This window comes from Camellia sinensis, chromosome 7 (genome assembly GCF_055761805.1).
Source record: "Camellia sinensis isolate YWXY chromosome 7, ASM5576180v1, whole genome shotgun sequence".
Lineage (NCBI taxonomy): Eukaryota > Viridiplantae > Streptophyta > Magnoliopsida > Ericales > Theaceae > Camellia > Camellia sinensis.
The window spans coordinates 180,721,639-180,740,632 of NC_138967.1; the positions used below are offsets into that span (position 1 = coordinate 180,721,639).

The 18,994-nt window shown below is 38.0% G+C and overlaps 1 pseudogene across 1 annotated transcript; it reads right to left on the bottom strand.

Annotated features, from left to right (window-relative positions):
* Positions 1–2,324: 2,324 nt before the first annotated feature.
* Positions 2,325–15,049, bottom strand: LOC145795481 (G-type lectin S-receptor-like serine/threonine-protein kinase At4g27290; annotated as a pseudogene). Its single transcript, XR_014336485.1, has 5 exons — positions 6,873–15,049; positions 4,712–4,852; positions 4,380–4,537; positions 2,828–3,038; positions 2,325–2,631 (listed from the first exon to the last, which is right to left on the bottom strand). The product of XR_014336485.1 is annotated as a G-type lectin S-receptor-like serine/threonine-protein kinase At4g27290 (transcript).
* Between the last annotated feature and the right edge of the window lie 3,945 nt (positions 15,050–18,994).

The window sequence follows — 18,994 nt, forward strand, 5'->3', positions numbered from 1 at the left end:
TTTTTTGTTTTTTTTTTTTTGTTTGTTTGTTTTTTATATATATATATATATATATATTGATTTATTTATGTATACATGTATTGGTACGGTGTGATATATGTATTTATATATACCAGGCTATATCAGGATATATATATATTTATATATACTAGGGTGTGATACAAAAGAGAGGCTATATCATACCAAACAGTGGACGAGAGTGAGAGTATATCAGAGATCGACGATTGATGAAGGCGACAGAGGAGCTGAGGACGACGAGTGACGAAGACGAGCGACGAGCTAAGGACGACGAGAGCGATGAAGACGAGCGACGAACGGCTGGAGGAGATCGACGAGCTGAGGAGCTGAGACGAAGACGAAGCAGATGATCCAACGGCTGATGAAGACGAAGCGGAGTGACGACGGTGACTGAAGATCGACCCAGCAGATGATCCAACTAGGTACGTTTTGAACCCTAACCCTAGAGGTGTAGCTCTGATACCATGAAGCTTGGGTAACCAGCTTGGGTATGATAGAATATCACCCCCTATTTATAAATGAAGATTAGGGTTTACAAGAAAGACAATTACAAGATGATCCCTGAAGGCATAAAATGATTACAGACCCTAGTGTAACTTTCGGCTAATATAATATGCTAACACTTTCGGCTAATATAATATGCTAACAAAATTATATTTGAGAGTTCAAGAAAAGGATGGCAAACCATAATTGCGGAATCAAAGTGTCCACTTCTGCAATTTGCAGTTTGTTCAGTCAATCTACATTTTTCCTTTCAGTTTGGTTGCCGAGAAACTAGTAAGAAAAGGAGGGCGGAAACCTTTCATCAGTAGGCCCAATGAATCCAACAAACGGTGGTGTGTCAACTGTGTTGCCAATGCAGGAGTAGCATCCTGTTTTGGGTTGGGCATTGCTATTTCGAGGAGAAAATTGTTTTTGTTTTTTTTTGGTAACCAAACCAAACCAAGCCTTAAGTTCCATCAAATGGGGTCAGCAATATGAATCCTTCTTCTCCACTCGGCTCTATCAAAGGCCATTTGGTTAGTCAAATTAAGGAGATTCATATCTCTATTTACTACATTAGCCAACGTCAATCTAGGTTTGCTCCTTCCCCTAACACTTCCCTCTACCGTCATTGTATCGCATCTCTTTACTACTGTCTCTGTTGGTCTCCGTTGTATATGACCAAACCATTTTAATATATTCTCTTTTAGCTTATTTTCTATCAATACTACTCATATCCGTTCACGAATATACTCATTCCTAACTCTGTCTTTTCTAATCTTACTACACATCTACCTTAGCATCCTCATCTCAACAATACTCATCTTATCTAAATGTTGTTTTTAGTTGCCTAACTTTTGTTTTGTTTTCTGTAATTTCAGAAATAAAAATAATGAAAATTTCATAATTGCCTATGATTTTTATTTTTTTCACAAAGAAAGTTTCAAAAAAATTTAGAAAATATCTTTCATATGTATCACACAAAATTTTATTAATTATGATGATAACCAATGAAGGTTTGCAAGCCCAAGTAAACAAGAAACAATGACTAATCACAGCATCCACCTTGTAGATAGGTATAAAATGTAACTAAATCCACCTAAACTCCAATGATTACAGGACTTTCCAAACTGATCCCAGATGTAATTCAATTGAAAATTACAAAAAGGGGAACTGGTTTATACAACTTAAACTGTCTTTGAATGCAGTAAAGATTTTAATTTTATTTAATAGGTTTTGGGGCATATAGTTTACATCAACGCAATGTATGTTTCTATCAAGCATTTAACAGAGTAATGGTGATTTCATTGGCCGAAACTGTTGCATCCTTGCTTGACAAACAACCAGCCTCATGAACATTTCTTTTAGTAAAGAAGCCAGGCCGTTTGACCTGAAGCAATGCAACTTCACTACCCAACATCAGAACCACAGATGACATGCTTGGCCTATCCTCTAGACATTGTTGCACACATAAAAGACCCACATGGATTGATCGCAACACTTCATTTAGGTAGCATGAGTCTCATAGAGTCTCATCAATCAATTCCAATGACCTACCTTCTTTATAGAGTATCCATGCCTGAACAATCCATTACAATATTAACAATACTTCTTGGAAAACATACATATGCAACAATAGCTTTAAGCTTCGTACACTTACATGCCCAAGCAGGTTGAGGCGGTGACCTGGATGATAGAAACCTCTGTTTCTCTTCCCACTCACAATCTCTAGCACCAAAACACCAAAGCTGAATACATCAGATTTTATTGAAAATTGCCCATCTACTGCATACTCTGGAGCTATGTAGCCACTGCAGAGAAACGCTGAATGAAGAACCAGATTTTGAAGCAATATAAGGGGATTAGACAAAACATGTTATGGAGATTCTTACCGTGTTCCAACCACTATGTTTGTATTTGCTTATGTCTCATTTCCTCCTAAACTTCTAACCACTCCGAAGTCAGATATTTTTTGGTTCATGTCAATATCCAACAAAATATTACTAGCTTTGAGATCTCTATGAATAATTCTCAGTCTGGAATCTTGATGAAGATATAAAAGTCCCCGAGCAATCCCATTAATAATGTGGAAGCCCTTTGACCACTCTAGTAATGCGCTTCGGGTTTGATCTGGATTTTTTTGGGTCTGATTTAGTCCTTGCTCTTGCTAATTTTGGTCCCATTACCAAATAATTCAAAAGGTTTTTATGGAACAAAAAGTATAAAAAAGAAAAAAAGAAAGAAAGAAAGATTGTTCGTTGTTCCAAGGGTGGAAGAGATGTGCTATACCAAAAATTGAAGTATTATAGTTTCAAGAAAGCCATACCAAAAATAAAGAAGTCTAGACTTTTGTTGGGCATGTATTCATAGATCAACATCTTTTCTTCTCCTTGAATGCAACATCCTAGAAGCTTCACGAGATTTCGATGCTGAAGTTTAGCAATACAGATGACTTCATTCTTAAACTCATCAAGTCCTTGGCTAGAATTCTTTGAGAGCCGCTTCACAGCTATTTCTTGTCCTCCTTCTATTATGCCCTGGGAATTACCAATATAATTTATAGAATGTTCTTCCCTTAGAACTTAAAAGAAACCATTTTTTTTTCCCGTTCTTATTATTTATATCTTTTACTTTTTTGTGTGTTGCTCTGGCTGACATTGGTCCTACAGGAACAGTCATGATCGGTGATTTATGTAACAACATTACCAAACACATACTTCAAAGACATAATTACACAAATTTATAAAGTTTCATATGTGAGAAAAGATGAAGGAAAAATATACTATGCGATGCCAAATAACACCTAGGTTCTGTGATAAGGAAAGGGTAGATAATGTATTACTTTGCATGAGTGAGTGTGGACATGTGGAGGGCAATTACAAAGTTAGAACTTCTCTACAAGATTTTAAAGGCCAGTCTCAATAATTTTTCACACATAAATATATAAATTATTATTTGCTACATAGAATATTCAACTAGAATAAACAATCATTTTTCCATATTTTTCATGTAGAAATACTTAACTAGATAATGACATTTTTGAAATAAATGCTCATCGATAGGTATTTTGATTTGAAATGATAAAATTCAAATCAACCACATCATTTGTATAGCTTTTCAATATAATTTGTGTGCATTTATGCCATTACTCAAAAAAATTAAAAAAATAAAAATAAATAGAAACAAGAAACGGAGTACCAACCTATAACTGAATAGCCATTCAAAAAAGCGAAAAAAATGAAAGAGTAGCCGTCTAAATAACCTTGTTGGTGAACCAATTTCCTGCTTTTGAATAATGATGATGTTAGTTCATTAAGAACAATACCTACTCAATTTCTTTTTTTTAACAAGAACCTGTACCGGTGTTTAATTTTCTTATTTTATAGAGAGAAGCAATTAATTATTTACCCTTCTTATCTTATGCTGCAATATTCAGAAGAAGGATTACTATTTCCCTTATTTGTGGACATATAGGCCATTTAGAATCAGTAGCATGATAAGGTAGAATAGATTCTGAAGGAGTACAACAATTTTAGGTTTTATTTAGGCTTCATTTATGAGTGAATTTGAAATGAAAAATAATTAAAGTTAAAATTTACAAAATCGTAGGCAAGTTAATTATTGGACGTAGATGATAATTAGAAAGTGTAGGATTGAACAAAAGATAACTTGGAAGAACTAAAAAGAAAGAAAGAACTCACTAGAAAGCAAGCTACTTTCGAAACCTTGAATTAATACCTGGTCCGAACCGGATAGAAAATTCATTACCAATTTTATTAAGATCCTTGTTTGAGTAGAATAAAATGGAAGGATTTCAAATAACTATATTCAATATCAAGTTGGTTATAGATTGCACAAGTGCGTTTTTACATTGTTACCTTGTAAACAGGTCCAAATCCACCCTCTCCAAGCTTGTTGTCGATTGAAAAGTTATTTGCGGAATTAGCTATTACCGCTAAGTCAAACAATGGTAACTCTAGATCTTCCTTCTGGCTTTTGTCATTGTAACCTCGTTCAGAGTTGTGCATTAGATTTCCTGTAATGCAGGGACGAAGTGGATGCAAATGAGATGAGTAGATCTAACAAAGTAATATACCAATACCAGGAAGAACACATCAACACATAATTACAGAATATATATATCTGAGTGTGCATATGTTTTATTTTTTCCTTCTAAATTAAGTTTACCATAATAACTCATCTCACATACCTTCTCTATTCAGCTGTAAATTCTTCTTCTTTTTTCTGAGATACAAGGTTATGCTCATACCCAGCAGAAGAAGTCCAAATAATACTGCCAAGATCACTCCGACTATCTCTTTTTTCTTGCCACTGAAGCCAACTTGTTGAACTGTTGAATCCTCAATTAAAGTAATGGTTAATTCATTCAGGTAATACAACCATGAGAGCACAAACATATGTATAATGTCAATTGCTATATATATAATTAGAAAATAAGTAACAAACACATTCAACCAAGGCTAGTAACATAATGAGGTCAAGCCAGGCTTTAGTAGATTCTGTGATGCAGTCACTTTTTACCATGATTGGTATTAAGGAAAGCTGCATTTGAAGGAGAAACCTGCCCTTAATTTATGAACATTGCTATACACTCGGTAGAAGAGGTTATCAATTTTTCAAAGTGCTAGGGGCTCTGCAAGTGGCCAAGTTGTAGTTGCTGCCTCTTGATTTTACAACTGCTTTGTCAGAAAGTTTGCAAGCCTGGTTTACTTTAATTTATACCCTTCACAGTTAAACCGAAGATACAACTTAGGAATAGAACTTTATCTCTACTTCTGATTCTAGATTTTCCCCTATGAAGTCTTCTCCCAACTGCAGCTGAGTGCACTTTATATGGGTGGTGTCATGGTATGGTGGTGTGTGTAGCGGCAAAAATTAACATGTGGGGCAGAAAATTCAGTGCAGTCATGTGTTCTAATGGCATGCGGTCGTGTGGTTACTTTGTGATGTAACTTGAAAAAATCACACAAGGAAAAAAATTTGCAGTCTATTTATTTCACTAAAACACAAATTTTAGATACAATAGATAATAATTTCAGGGATGAAGAGACACAAGAGGGGAGAAACCAAAGAAGTCCACTAGGGGCCTTGAATTTACAAGGAGAATATAGGGGAGAAAGAAAAGGGGGGAAACCCTAGAGTTCACCAAGGGGCTTGAATCCACAAGCACAAGGGGAAAGAAGGGGGAAGGATACATGGAGCCACAACTCTAATAAACCCAAGGGTTACTCACATATTGACCCTGTCTCAACTGACCTAATTGAGCCATATTTATAAAGTCTTCAAAACCTAAAAATGCAAAATTACCAAGATAATCCTCGCACAAAAATACAATAACAAATAAGGCCATCATAATTTTCCCAATAGACCACATCACATTGCTGCCTCTACTTTTCCTTAATAACGGTCACATGCCTCGCTATTATTAGATGGGCACATGGCCAAGTGGTGTTCCCAGTGCACCAAATAACTGTTCGTGTAGCGGGGATTGCAATAGAGAGTCTTGATATATTCTGTATATGTGGCAGCCAAAAGCTCTGGCACTTGGCAGTGAAGGTAGTGCCTGAAAGGTGCATGAACCTATTTTGGGATAGAATTGATGATGAATCGTATGATTCACGATTCGATTCACATTTTACGATTCATGCGATTCTTAAAACTATTCACTGTGTTTGGTTTGAGTTTTCTGGATTAAGTTTTTTGAAAATTGACTTTTTTGGTTTTTGTGTTTTTTTGTTTTTAGTGAATATTTTTTAAATTTTAAACATTTTTTTTACTTTTTTAGATGCACCTTACTTAAATGTACCTAAAAAGTAAAAAAATTGTGAAAAAATATTTTAAAAAATTAATAAATACATAAAAATACAAAAAATGTACTGAATTCTTGTATTTTTTTTTGTATTTTTGGTATTTAGTGAATTTTTAAAAGATTTTTTTTACAATTTTTTTACTTTTTAGGTGTATTTATGTTAGGTGTGTCTAAAAAGTAAAAAAATTACTTAAAATATTAAAAAAATTCCGTAAAAACAAAAAAAACACGGAAAACAAGAAAGTAGAATTTTCTGAAAAGTGTTTTGGAAAACTGGAAACCAAGCAAGGTGATCGGGTTTGATAGATTCCGACCCCTTCTTACCTCTTTTGACAAAAATGAAAATTAAAAGATTAAAATGACATAAAACGCATACTAAAAGAACCATACATATATTTTGTCCTAAAATATAATCAAATTTTATAAGCATCATCATTTGTATGCCTGTAAAATCACTAATGTATGTGTTTGGCAGTCAAAGAGAGCATCATTTAGTTATAATGTAAAACCACTAATCTATGTGTTTGGTATGAATTCTTACCCAACTCAGAGGAAGCCATCCTTATGTAAATGTCTTGCCCATTTTCACTGAACTCTCTCACATCAATCAATGCATCAAACCAAAGCAAGCAGCCACTTCCACCTCCTCGTATGTCTAAATTTGTGTAAGCCGTACAAGAGCAGTTTTTCAAGCATACCATCTTACATTCCCTTAAGGTCATGCTCTTGTTAAACCAGGAATATCTTGTGTCTGGCATTTTATAATGTGAATACTTGAGAAATCCATCTCCGTTATGGCAATCCAATGGTGTCCTCTGAACACACCCATCAGACCAATCTCCATTTTCCCAATCCTTCGGATATTTGGGCACAAAGCTACTCAAACAACAGCATACTGGTATGTTTTCAATGTTACAGCTACCATATGGACCACACCGTTCATAATAATCACAATTATCTGTCGGTGTAGTCAGGTAAAGGACCCATTCCTGGGTTCGATCAATCCATGTCAAGCGCTGCATAATGCCATTATGACTCAGAGAAAACCTTGAAACAACTGAGTTGTTAATGAGTTCATAACCATAAAACACCTCCTCCTTGGTGAAAACCAATCCATATGTGTAGATGGAATTTGGTTTAAGGTTTGGTCTTCCACTGAATCTGAGACCATTCCATGGCCCAGTTCGGTACAGCTCAATGGAACCATTGCTCAGAATAAGTTGCGGATATCCTTGGGGATCACACCAAAATGCAAAATCACCTTGACCTGGATCATCAGAGCTTTTCCATGATGAAAGGTGCCGCTCTAGTCCACTTACAAAGTTTTTTCCAAGTTTCATGCCTGGTAAAAGAGTATCACATGGATGATCAAAACTTTGCCAGAGAAAATGCTCTGGGTTGTCATCATTGGCATCTCTCACAACAAGATTTCCTGACTCTAAAAGTTGACCAATAGGATCCTGTACTGTGGATCTTGTCACATTGGCAGACCAAATGATACTGCCGGTACCATTGAGAAGGGCCACAATTCCAGGGTCGATTACCTTCAAGACACCTGATGAATCGATGAGTGGGATTTCTCTGTTGGCGACCCATACAACAGTCCTAGAAGATATTTTCTTGTACCATATTCCCAAGTATTGATTCTGGGAATTGCCCGGTCTGAAAAATCCCATCTCAAAGCTCCCACCAATTGAAACTATGGTCTGGCTGCCTGTAATGAATTGGATTTTAGTTATTATGTCTACTGCACTGGACATTATTAAGATGGAAAATAAAGAGGCAGACAAAAAAGAAAGTTTGAGGCCTTCCATTGATGGTCTAATGTCCAATTCACGGGATTTTTTTCCATTATTTATTCCATTTATAAATGAACACTCAGGAATTCTTACAGCACAGTGATTCCTCAGTTGGATTTGGAGTCAACAAAGAAGGCATGGAATTCCATGGTCAGTCAATGCTAATTCCACAGACATTATTTGGAGCAAGTCTTCCTTTCCCCTCACTGGGTCATTCATTGCAATAAGTCTTCATTTCCCCCTCGTTGGGGCATTATTTAAAAAAGCATTAGAAAAGCATACTTTCTAAATTTTAAATGTACCTTTCAGTGGGAACTTGGGACAACCAGATATTGGGAATCTTTGATAATAAAATTCATGGACCAACATAATTTTGTCCCCTTCTTTTGGTTGTCCATTTTTTATTGGGTAAATGCCCTGATGTCTTCTCTGATGGGGTGTGACAAAGCTGTTATCACTGAAACTGAAGAAGTTTCAAACACATCTATTTGTTAGGAGAAAACAAAAGAATGAAAAGAATTATTTGGCTTGCCCATGAATGAGGTAGAGGCCATGTATATATAATAGATTCATGATACAATTTAGGAAACGACATAAATAAGAAAACAATACTAAATCAGTGATTGACACAATCACAGATTATATACATAATACTAAAAATAAAAAGATTCTATGTACTCTAATTTCTATATTCAACACTCCCTCTCAAGCTGATGTGAAGATATTCAATAATTGCAGCTTGCCAATGGATGATTAGGAGAAGCCGGAAAAAAGTCAACGGCTAGTCCAAATAAATGCTACCGAACAAATCTGGTAGTCCACTAAATAAAAAAATCCAAAAAGTGCTTAATATATCAGCACCACACTTAGAAAGGAAAAAAAAAAAAAAAAACAGGAACTGAATTGCCCTAGAAGAGCTGCCAAAGCATTTATGATAAGGAAACACCCTGATTTGCAACCAACAAGACCCTGGTCGGCATCGGAGGCCGGAGCTAATGCCAGGAGATGATTTATGGTTGTGTCGAACCGTTGTAGAAATTGGTCAGAACTAATGTCGGGACAGTTTAAGGTCATGTTGGACAGTTGTAGGAACTGACCAGAATTAATGTCGAGACAATTTAAAGGGGTCTGTTGTAGAAACTAACCGGAATCCATGTCGAGACAGTTTAAAGGGGTCATGCCGAACTGATGTAGAGAACTGGATGTTGAACTAGCAAGCGTGGCACATACATAACTTATGACGTGGTGTTGAACGATGAAGGCAACAAATGACTGAGTTCGCCAAGGGGCGGCTTTATTAAAAAATGCGCCAGGGGGCGGCTTTGGTGGTGCGCTAGAGGGGGTGACTTTAGTTGTACGCCAGATGGGGCGGCTTAGGTGGTTCACATGGTATATCACCATGGTTACCATGATATAGGTATAATACCCCCTCTCAAACTCAAATAGGTTTGAAGATAGAAACCTATTTGAGGTTGAAATAGAGGGAAAGACAAAGTGGAACAGAAATACACAAAAAAAAATGGATTGCGAGTAAAAAAAAATTATGACAGAAATATTTGGGATAGGAATAAACTAGTGGATAGAGGAAGAGATTACCATGAAGTGATACTGAAAGAAAATATGGCAGTGAAATGGGTTGAGGTCTGGCGGGCGGCCAAAGTAAGGTTGTCGCCTGCCGGTGAAGCAAAATTACTAGGTACTTAACCTAACTCTGATACCAAAAAAAATAAAAAAGAATTATTTGGCTTACCCATGAAGAAGGTAGATGCCATGTATATATAATAGATTCATGATACAATTTAGGAAACGATATAAATAAGGAAACAATACTAAATCAGTGATTGACACAATCACAGATTATATACATAATACTAAAATTAAAAACATTCTATATACTCTAATTTCTATATTCAACAAAAACAAACTTAGGAAATGATGAGACTATCATTCCCTTTTTATATTGATAATATATAGCTCACAACGGAAGCCTTAAGGCATAAATAAGGAAAAATACATAATAAGAAAATAACGGCTAATGATAGTTAAATAGAATAAGCAATACATATTATCTAAGATATTATTCTAGGGGGGAATTACATCCTAATGGGAGAAAAAAAAATATTTACACAAACATAGAAGTGTGTAAGTGACACTTGCACCCCTACAACCTTTCACTTGCACCCCATCACAAAGCCACTTGCACCCCATCACAAAGCCACTTGCACCCTACATTTTTTTGTAATTTTTTTGTCTATCCCACTGTTTTGAAATTCTCCCTTATTCTAACATTTACCCTCAAGCTAGTGCGAAGATATCTCTCATGCCTAGCTTGCCAAATACATCATGGAATGGTTTGCTCCCAATTTCCTTGATGAAAATATCTGTCAGCTGTTCACCCAAATTCACAAAAGGAGTACATATAGTGCCACTGGTGAGTTTCTCCTTGATGAAGTGACGATCAATCTCAACATGTTTTTTGCGGTCATGTTGAACTGGATTGTGAGCTATGTTAATAGTAGCCTTAATGTCACAATATAGTCGCATGAAGTCTATCTGACCAATGCCCAGATCACTTAGCAGCAACTTGATCCACAAAAGCTCGCATACACCTTGTGTCATGACTCTAAATTCTACCTCTACACTTGACCAAGCTATTGCATTCTGTTTTTTACTTCTCCAAGTAACCGAATTTCCCCCAACGAGGGTGCAATATCCAGATGTGGACCTTCTATCAGTTACTAATCCTGCCCAATCAGCATCTGTATAAGCTTCCACACGAAGATTATCATGTTTGGCAAAATAGAGACCCTTTCCAGGAGAAGATTTTAAGTACCTAAGAATCCGCATCACCGTGGCCAAGTGTGTGTGTCTCATGAGGAGCATACATGAACTAGCTAACCACACGAACCGTAATAGCAATATCAGGACGAGAATGGAATAAATAAATGAGCTTCCCCACTAGTCTCTGATAAATCCCCTGTCAACAGCAACTTCTCCACCATCATCACTAAGTTTTTGATTTGGCTCTAGAGGTGTGTCGCAAGTTTTACTCCCAAGCATCCTAGTTTCTTTCAACAGGTCAAGAATATATTTCCTCTGGCAAATGAAAATCTCACCCTTGGACCTAGCAACCTCAATACCCAGGAATAATTCAGATTCCCCAAATCTTTTATTTCAAACTCGCTTACTAAATATTGTTTCAACTAGGGAATTTCCTCAATAACATCTCCTATAAGAATTATGTCATCCACATATACAATGTGGGTGATTGTCTTACCATGAGAGGAATGTTTAACAAACAAAGTCTGATCAGCCTTACGCTATTTGAAGCCATAATTGAGCATTGCCTGAGTAAATCTCTCAAACCAAACCCTTGAAGATTGTTTGAGACCATATAAAGACTTCTTAAGCCCGTATACTTTACCCTCTGCCTGATGATCCTCAAACCCAAGAGAAATGTCCATATACACATCTTTTAGATCACTATGTAAGAAAGCATTCTTCACATCAAACTGGTGAAGTGGCCAAACTAGATTAGTTGCAAGAGAGAGGAGTACCTTGATTGAATTCATCTTAGCCATGGTGCAAATGTCTATTGATAATTTACTCTATAAGTCTAAGTAAAGCCTTTTGCCACAAGTCAAGCTTTGTAACGCTCAATTGAACCATCCGCTTTGTGCTTCACAGTATTCACCCACTTACACCCCACAGGTCGTTTGCCTTTAGGAAACTCAGTCAATTCCCAAGTGTCATTCTTACGAAGTGCTCTCATTTCTTCTATCATGGCATGTTTCCACTCAGGAGCAGCAAGAGCATCCTGAAAATGATTGGAAATACCAACAAAAGAAACTTTGGACACAAAGGCTCTATAAGAAGGAGACAAATTAGAGTATGATACAAAGTTAGAGATAAGATATTTAGTACAGGACCTCACACCCTTCTGTTTAGAAATAGGAACATCAAGATTAGAATACTCAGGAATATCAAGGGTTTCAGAGTTACCTGGACTCTCATTAGAAGAAGGAGATAACAGTGGTGGATCAAAAGTGGTCTCTTGTATCCAAGTAGTTTTCTGTCTGTCTTTGTCTCTAACATAGACTTTCCCTTCCATGAGAACATTAGATTCCTTATTGCCCACAATAGCTGGTTCATGTTCTACATCCTCACCACCAGTAATGATCCAGGAACTGAAAATCTAGGAATCTCTTCACATCAAGGCTCCCCCTGAAGGGATGACTGGGACACCGAAGAGGACAAGAAGTAGGATTGAGACTCAAAGAAGGTGACATCTATGGAAAAACTACTTACGAGACGGAGGATAATAACACTTATAGCCCTTTTAAGTAGGTGAATAACCCAGAAAGACACATTTAATAGAACGAGGATCCAACTTACCACGAGTAGGGGAATGGTTGTGGACAAAGCAAACACACCCAAAGGTTTTAGGAGGAATGGAAAACCCAGACTCAGAATCTAAGAACACCTAAAGGGGAGCTTATTTGTGCAACACTTGGGTAGGAAGACGATTGAAGAGATAGGCAGTGATGAGAACTACTTCTCCCCAGTAAGACCAAGACACCTACATAAAAATGATCATGCAACGAGCCATATCAAGAAGATGATGATTCTTGCACTCAGTAACCCCATTTTGTTGAGGGGTGTTGGTGCAAGATGTCTAATGAATAATGCCATTGGTGGAAAAATAGCTCGCTAGACCAGAATCAATGCACTCACTCCCATTATCATATCATAATATTTTGGCAACCGCACCAAATTGAGTACAAATCATTTGGTGAAAATTGTGAAACACAAAAAAAACCTCACTTTTGTCTTTCATAAGATACATCCAGATAGTACGAGAAAAATCATTTATTAGCTGAGGTGGTAGTGGTTGTTTGATGTGGTTTAAGGATTTGATTGATACCTGGCAGAGCCTCCAAGACAATAGTGACGAAGATATCTACATACACTTGCCAGCTTCAACAATAGGTTAATGCATGGCTGTGATCTACTAGGTTTCTCTTAACCTTCTAAACTCCTCAATTCTTCAGCCCTTAGTTGGAATGCGAATCATTTTGGTATTCTCTGTTTCAGAATTTACCTAGTACTTCAGTTCTTGATATTCTCTGTTTCAGATTCAATTCATTATTCAAATAATAAGAAAAGACTTGTGAAGATCTTACTGCTATCAGCAACTTTAGGAATCCTTACCTTGGACACAGTATGTGGGTGCATAATAATGAAGATAAAAGCAAAGAGAAGAGGTAAGCGTTCTTATCCACTAAATATTCTTGTAATAATCGTTTCTAAGTTAAAGCATAGATCCCAAGCATTAAACTATTACATAAAAATCATGCATAAAGCATTTCACCAAAAAAAAAAAAAGGTTAACCCGACTAGCCCTGTTAATAGCTCTAAAAGGGAAGAAAGAAGGCTTGGAATTACCTTTATTTGATTGCACTGTGAGAATATTATGTAATTATCGAAATATATCAATTAGGTTGATTGTGAATATTCGATTGATTGTAGATTGATTGTATAGGGTTATTTCCTATTATAGATTAGGTTTAGGATTGCTATAAATATTGGTTGTAATCTTTGTATTACGAACAATTGAATATACAAGTTTATTCAGAAACTTACATGATATCAAAGCCGTCTCTGACCCAAAACCCTAGAAGTCGATAGCTTCTTCTCTTTCTGTGTTTGTCTGGTTCGACTATAGGCTTCGTTCGTGGTTCCCTCTTGTTCGCGACACTCAGCCTCTGCCTTGCGAACCATTCGCAACTGACTACCTCTGCCTCATGACTCATCTGAGTTCGATTCTGCCTCAGCTTCGTGCCCTCTGGTTTTCTAGTTTGTGATCAGTTATAGTCGTGACGCATCTGGCCGTCACTTCACTGACTCGCGTGGGTGACCCATCGCGATTAACTCTGTTTCTCTCTGGTCCTCTGTTTTGAAACTTCTGGTTCTCTGGAAGCTTTGTTATTTGGTTGCTTCGTCTCTCTCATTTGACCTATCTAGGTCGTTCGTTTGACCTATCTGACTATTTCATCTGGATCGACTAGGTTGAGAGACCGAAGATTCAATCGCGAAGCTTCTCTATAACGATTTCGCTCTCTCCATGGTTCTCTAATTTCGTGGGTCTCGATATCTCTTCTTGTTGGGTCTCGACTTTTCTGGTATTTGACCCATATCTCTCTCTCTCTCTCTCTAAGGTTGGGTCTCGACTTCTCTGGTATTTGACCCATCTGATATTAGTTTACTGACATTACATTTAGACCCAATACTCTTATGGTTATTACGCTGTGGTTTTGGATTTAGGATTTATTACACTTGAACCCTTTAGTTTTCTGGTTATTATGATGTCTCTGGCTTCTGATGAGTGCGCCTTCTGCCATCAGAGGGGCCATTGGAAGTACAACTATCCCAAGAAGGAACGTCTGCCTACCTCATTTTTTCAGCAGTCTTATAACCAATTATGGGCTCCTCCCACTGATTATATTGCATCTACTCCGGCTCCTGATCCTGACCTAGCTTCCTTGAGTGCTCAAATCAGTCAGTTTCAGCATATACTGTCTACCTCCCAACCATCCTCGTCTGCCTCCATTGTTTTCTCTCTTCATTCAGGTTTGCTTAGGTTTTCTTCAGGTATTTCCTCGTCTGTCTGGATTTTTGACTCTGGTGCGTCTCATCATATGACTCTTAATCTCCCCTTACTTCAAAATTGTACTCCTCATCCTTTGCCTATTATTATCAATGCTACTAATGGGTCTCGTATGTCTGTTATATCTGTTGGGTCTGTCCTACCATCTGCTATGTTTGTTGTCTCTATTCCATCTGTCTTTTGTATTCCTCAATTATCTGTCAGTTTATTATCTATCTGTCAGCTTAATGCCTTTGGTTTTTATGTTATCTTTTTTTCATCTATCTGTTTTATGCAGGATCAGATGTCTAAGCAGCAGATTAGGACCGGCCATAGAGTTGAAGGCCTCTATGTGGTAAAGAGCTTGCATTTGCCTTTGGCAACCTCTTCGACTGCCTTTTGCTCTTTTCAGTTAGATTCTCTGTCTAGTCCTTTCTATTTGTGGCATTCTAGATTAAGGCATTTGTCTATTGATCGCTTACAGTCTTTAGTTCAGTCGGGTATCTTGAGTAAAGTTTCTCCTAGTGAACTTACTGAATGTCGGGGTTGTAAACTTGCCAAAATAACAGCCTTACCTTTTCATAAAAGTACTTCTATATCTGATACATCATTTTCTTTAGTTCATACTAATGTTTGAGGCCTTTCTCCTATTCTCACCAAAGGAGGTTCTGCATACGATGTGTCATTTGTTGATGACGGCACCTGTTACACTTGGGTTTATCTTATGACTCATAAGTCTGACTTCTACCAGATATACCGTACTTTCCAATCTATGGTCACTACACAGTTTGGGTCTACTATTAAATTGTTGCGGTCTGATTTGGGCGGGGAATAGTTTAAAATTGAATTCTATGAATACTTGGCCAAATTGGGTACCATTCACCAAACTTCTTGTACCGATACACCTACCCAAAATGGCCGAGCTGAGCGTAAACACCGTCATCTTCTTGAGATAGCTAGGTCTCTCCTTCTCTCTGCCTCCGTTCCAACTCCGTTTTCGGATGAGGTAGTTCTTACTGTTGCTTTTCTTCTCAACCGTATGCCTACCCTCCTTCTTTCTGGTCGGTCTCCTTATGAGGTTCTGTTTTCCCAACTTCCTAATTACTCCCTTCTTCATGTGTTTAGGTCTGCTTGCTTAGTCCTTTTACCCCGTAAAGATATGACTAAACTTAGTGCCCGGTCTGTCCTATGTGTCTTTTTAGGTTATAGTCTCACTCAGAAAGGTTATCGCTGTTATGACCCTGTTTCCCGTCGCCTTTATGTCTCCCGCCATGTTGCCTTTCTCAAACTTCTACCTCACTTTCAGCTTCCTTCTCTCACCGTCCCAATTTCCAAAGAGGATTTGGTTCATATTGATTCATTTCCTTCTGAGGTCCCGTCTGATGAGTACATCTCCATTGTTCCTCCTGAGCTTGTTCCATCTTTTCCTCCTGTTTCACCTTTGGTTGCTTCTCCTCCTTCTGCTTCTTCTCCTCCTCCATTGTTAGTTTATTCTCGTTGCAAGGCTCCTCCTCCACCAATTGTCTCTGCCCCTGCTGTTGATCCTCTTGCTTCTGACGACTCTGATCCTGCTGCACACCAATATCCTACTCAAGCATGCCATCCTCCAAACAGGTTGGGTTGGTTTAATACATGTTTTTTTACTTCTTATCATACTTTTTTGTCTGCTATTCATTCTTTTTCAGAACCTCAATCTTACAAGGAGGCCTATCAGGATCCCCATTGGATTCAAGCTATGAAGGATGAGTTGTCTGCTTTACAGAAAACTAGTACTTGGGAATTGTTTCCTTTGTCTGCTGGTAAGAATTTGATTGGTTGTAAATGGGTCTACAAAGTCAAGACTCATTCTGATGGTTCTCTTGAGCGCTACAAAGCTCGTTTGGTTGCCAAAGGTTTCACAGAAGTATGGTATTGGTTATGAGGAGACCTTTGCTCCTGTTGCCAAGATGACTATTGTTTGTACTTTGATCTCTGTCGCCGTTGTTCATTCTTGGCCTCTTTATCAGATGGATGTTAAGAATGTTTTTCTTAATGGCCATTTCACCGAGGAGGTTTACATGCGTCCTCCCCCTAGCCTTCACCATTCCTCTAGACAGGTTTGTCGCCTTCAGCGTGCTCTGTATGGTCTGAAGCAGTCTTCTTGTGCTTGGTATGATCGTTTTCAGACTGTTGTTACTGCACTTGGGTTTCATCCTTGTGCTCAGGATTTTGTTTTATTTCTTCTCCACACCTTTACTAGATTGGTTGCCTTATTATTGTATATAGATGATATGATCATCACTGGTTCTGACTCTTCTGCTATCTCTGAGGTCAGGTAGCATCTTTTTCGCACTTTTGAAATGAAGGATCTGGGCCCCTTGCGTTATTTTCTTGGTACTGAGGTAGTTTTTCTCCCAAGGGCTACTTTCTCTCTCAGGCCAAGTATGCCAATGATGTTATTTATCGTGCCGTTCTTACTGACACTAAGATTTCTGATACCCCCATTGAGCTTAATGTGAAGCTCACCCCTATTGATGGTGTTCTTCTAGATGATCCTACTTTATATTGAGAGCTCGTGGGTTGCTTTGTCTATCTGACGGTTACTCGCCCTGATCTTGCCTATGATGTTCATGTGATTAGTCAGTTCGTTTCTTCTCCTCGTTCTACACATTGGGCTGCTTTGGTTCAGATTCTTTGCTATCTCCGGGATATTATTGTGAGAATATAGAATATATAAATATATATTATTCTGTGTTTTGTACAAATTAGAGTCCTATTAGAGGCATGATTATGATTGTGTTAGAGTCCTGTTAGAGATATAATTGTATTTTTGGTTTAGGATTTAGGGCTATATAATCTAAGGTCTGATTGTAATCTTTAACACATTGAATATACAAGATACAAAAAAGCTTTCAGGAATCTTACATGGTATCAGAGCCACTCTGAACTGAAACCCTAGAAGCTGTCCATTGTCTCTCGGAAATCAACCCACTGGTTTTATCTCTCTGAGTCGCAGGTCGTGACTCGCTCTTCTTCTTTTGTGTTCGTCTAGTTCGAGTGAAGGTCCTGAGTTGTCCTTTGTCTGGTCATCTGGTTCGTCTCTCAGGTTCTCTGCCGCACGAGTCATTCGCGAAAACCCTAGCCTTTGGTTCGTGATCTTTCTGGTTCGTGATCTATCACTGGACTTGTGAAGTTGAGCCGTCGTCATCGCTGGTTCTCTCCTACTTCGATTCACACGATCGAAGAGCTGTCTACCCTTGTTCCTCTCAATTTGCTTCAACTTCGGCCCTTTACTCTATGTCGGCTGCTCCAGAGTAGACTTCGACTCTTGTCTCTCTCTGTCTCTTTCTCTATGTGGTTCGAAGTTGACCCACCTGGTTATGAAATTACCTAGTTCTCTTTTATTCTTATTTGGACCAAACAAGTTCCTTGTTATTATAGTTTGACCGCTCATATTTTGATTATTACACTTGAACCCCTAGTTTGGCTACTTTATTTTATTACACTTTAACCTCTCAATTTTCTAGTTATTACGATGTCTCTGGCTTTTGATGAGTGTGCCTTCTACTATCAGAAGGGCCATTGGAAATACCACTGTCCCAAGAAGGGACGTCAGCCTGCCTCATTTTTTCAGCAATCTCAAAACCACTTCCGAGCTCCTCTCACTGCGTATGTTGCATCTGCTCCAACTCCTGATCTTGACTTGGCTTCCTTGACTGCTCAGATTAGTCAAATTCAGCATATATTGTCTACCTCTCAGCCATCTCCATTTGTTTCCGTTGTTTCATCTCTTTATTCAGGTTTGCTTGGGTCTTCTTCAGGTATCTCTTCGTCTGTCTGGCTTTTTGACTCTGGTGCCTCTCATCACATGACTCCCCATCTCTCCTTACTTCACAATTGTACTCCTCCTCCCTTTCCTATTACTGTCAATGCGGCTAATGGATCTGGTATGTCTGTTGTATTTGTTGGGTCTGTCCTACCGTCTGCTATGTCTGTTGTCTCTATTCCATCTGTCCTTTATGTTCCTCAGTTATCTGTCAGTTTATTATATATCAGTCAGCTTGATGCCGCTGGTTTTGATGTTATCTTTTCTTCTGCTATCTGTTCTGTACAGGATCGAATGTCTAAGCAGAAGATTGGGACCGGCCATAGAAATGGAGACCTTTATGTGGTGGAGAGCTTGCATCTGCCTATAGCAACCTCTTTGACTGCCTTTTCCTCTTTTCAGTTAGATTCTCT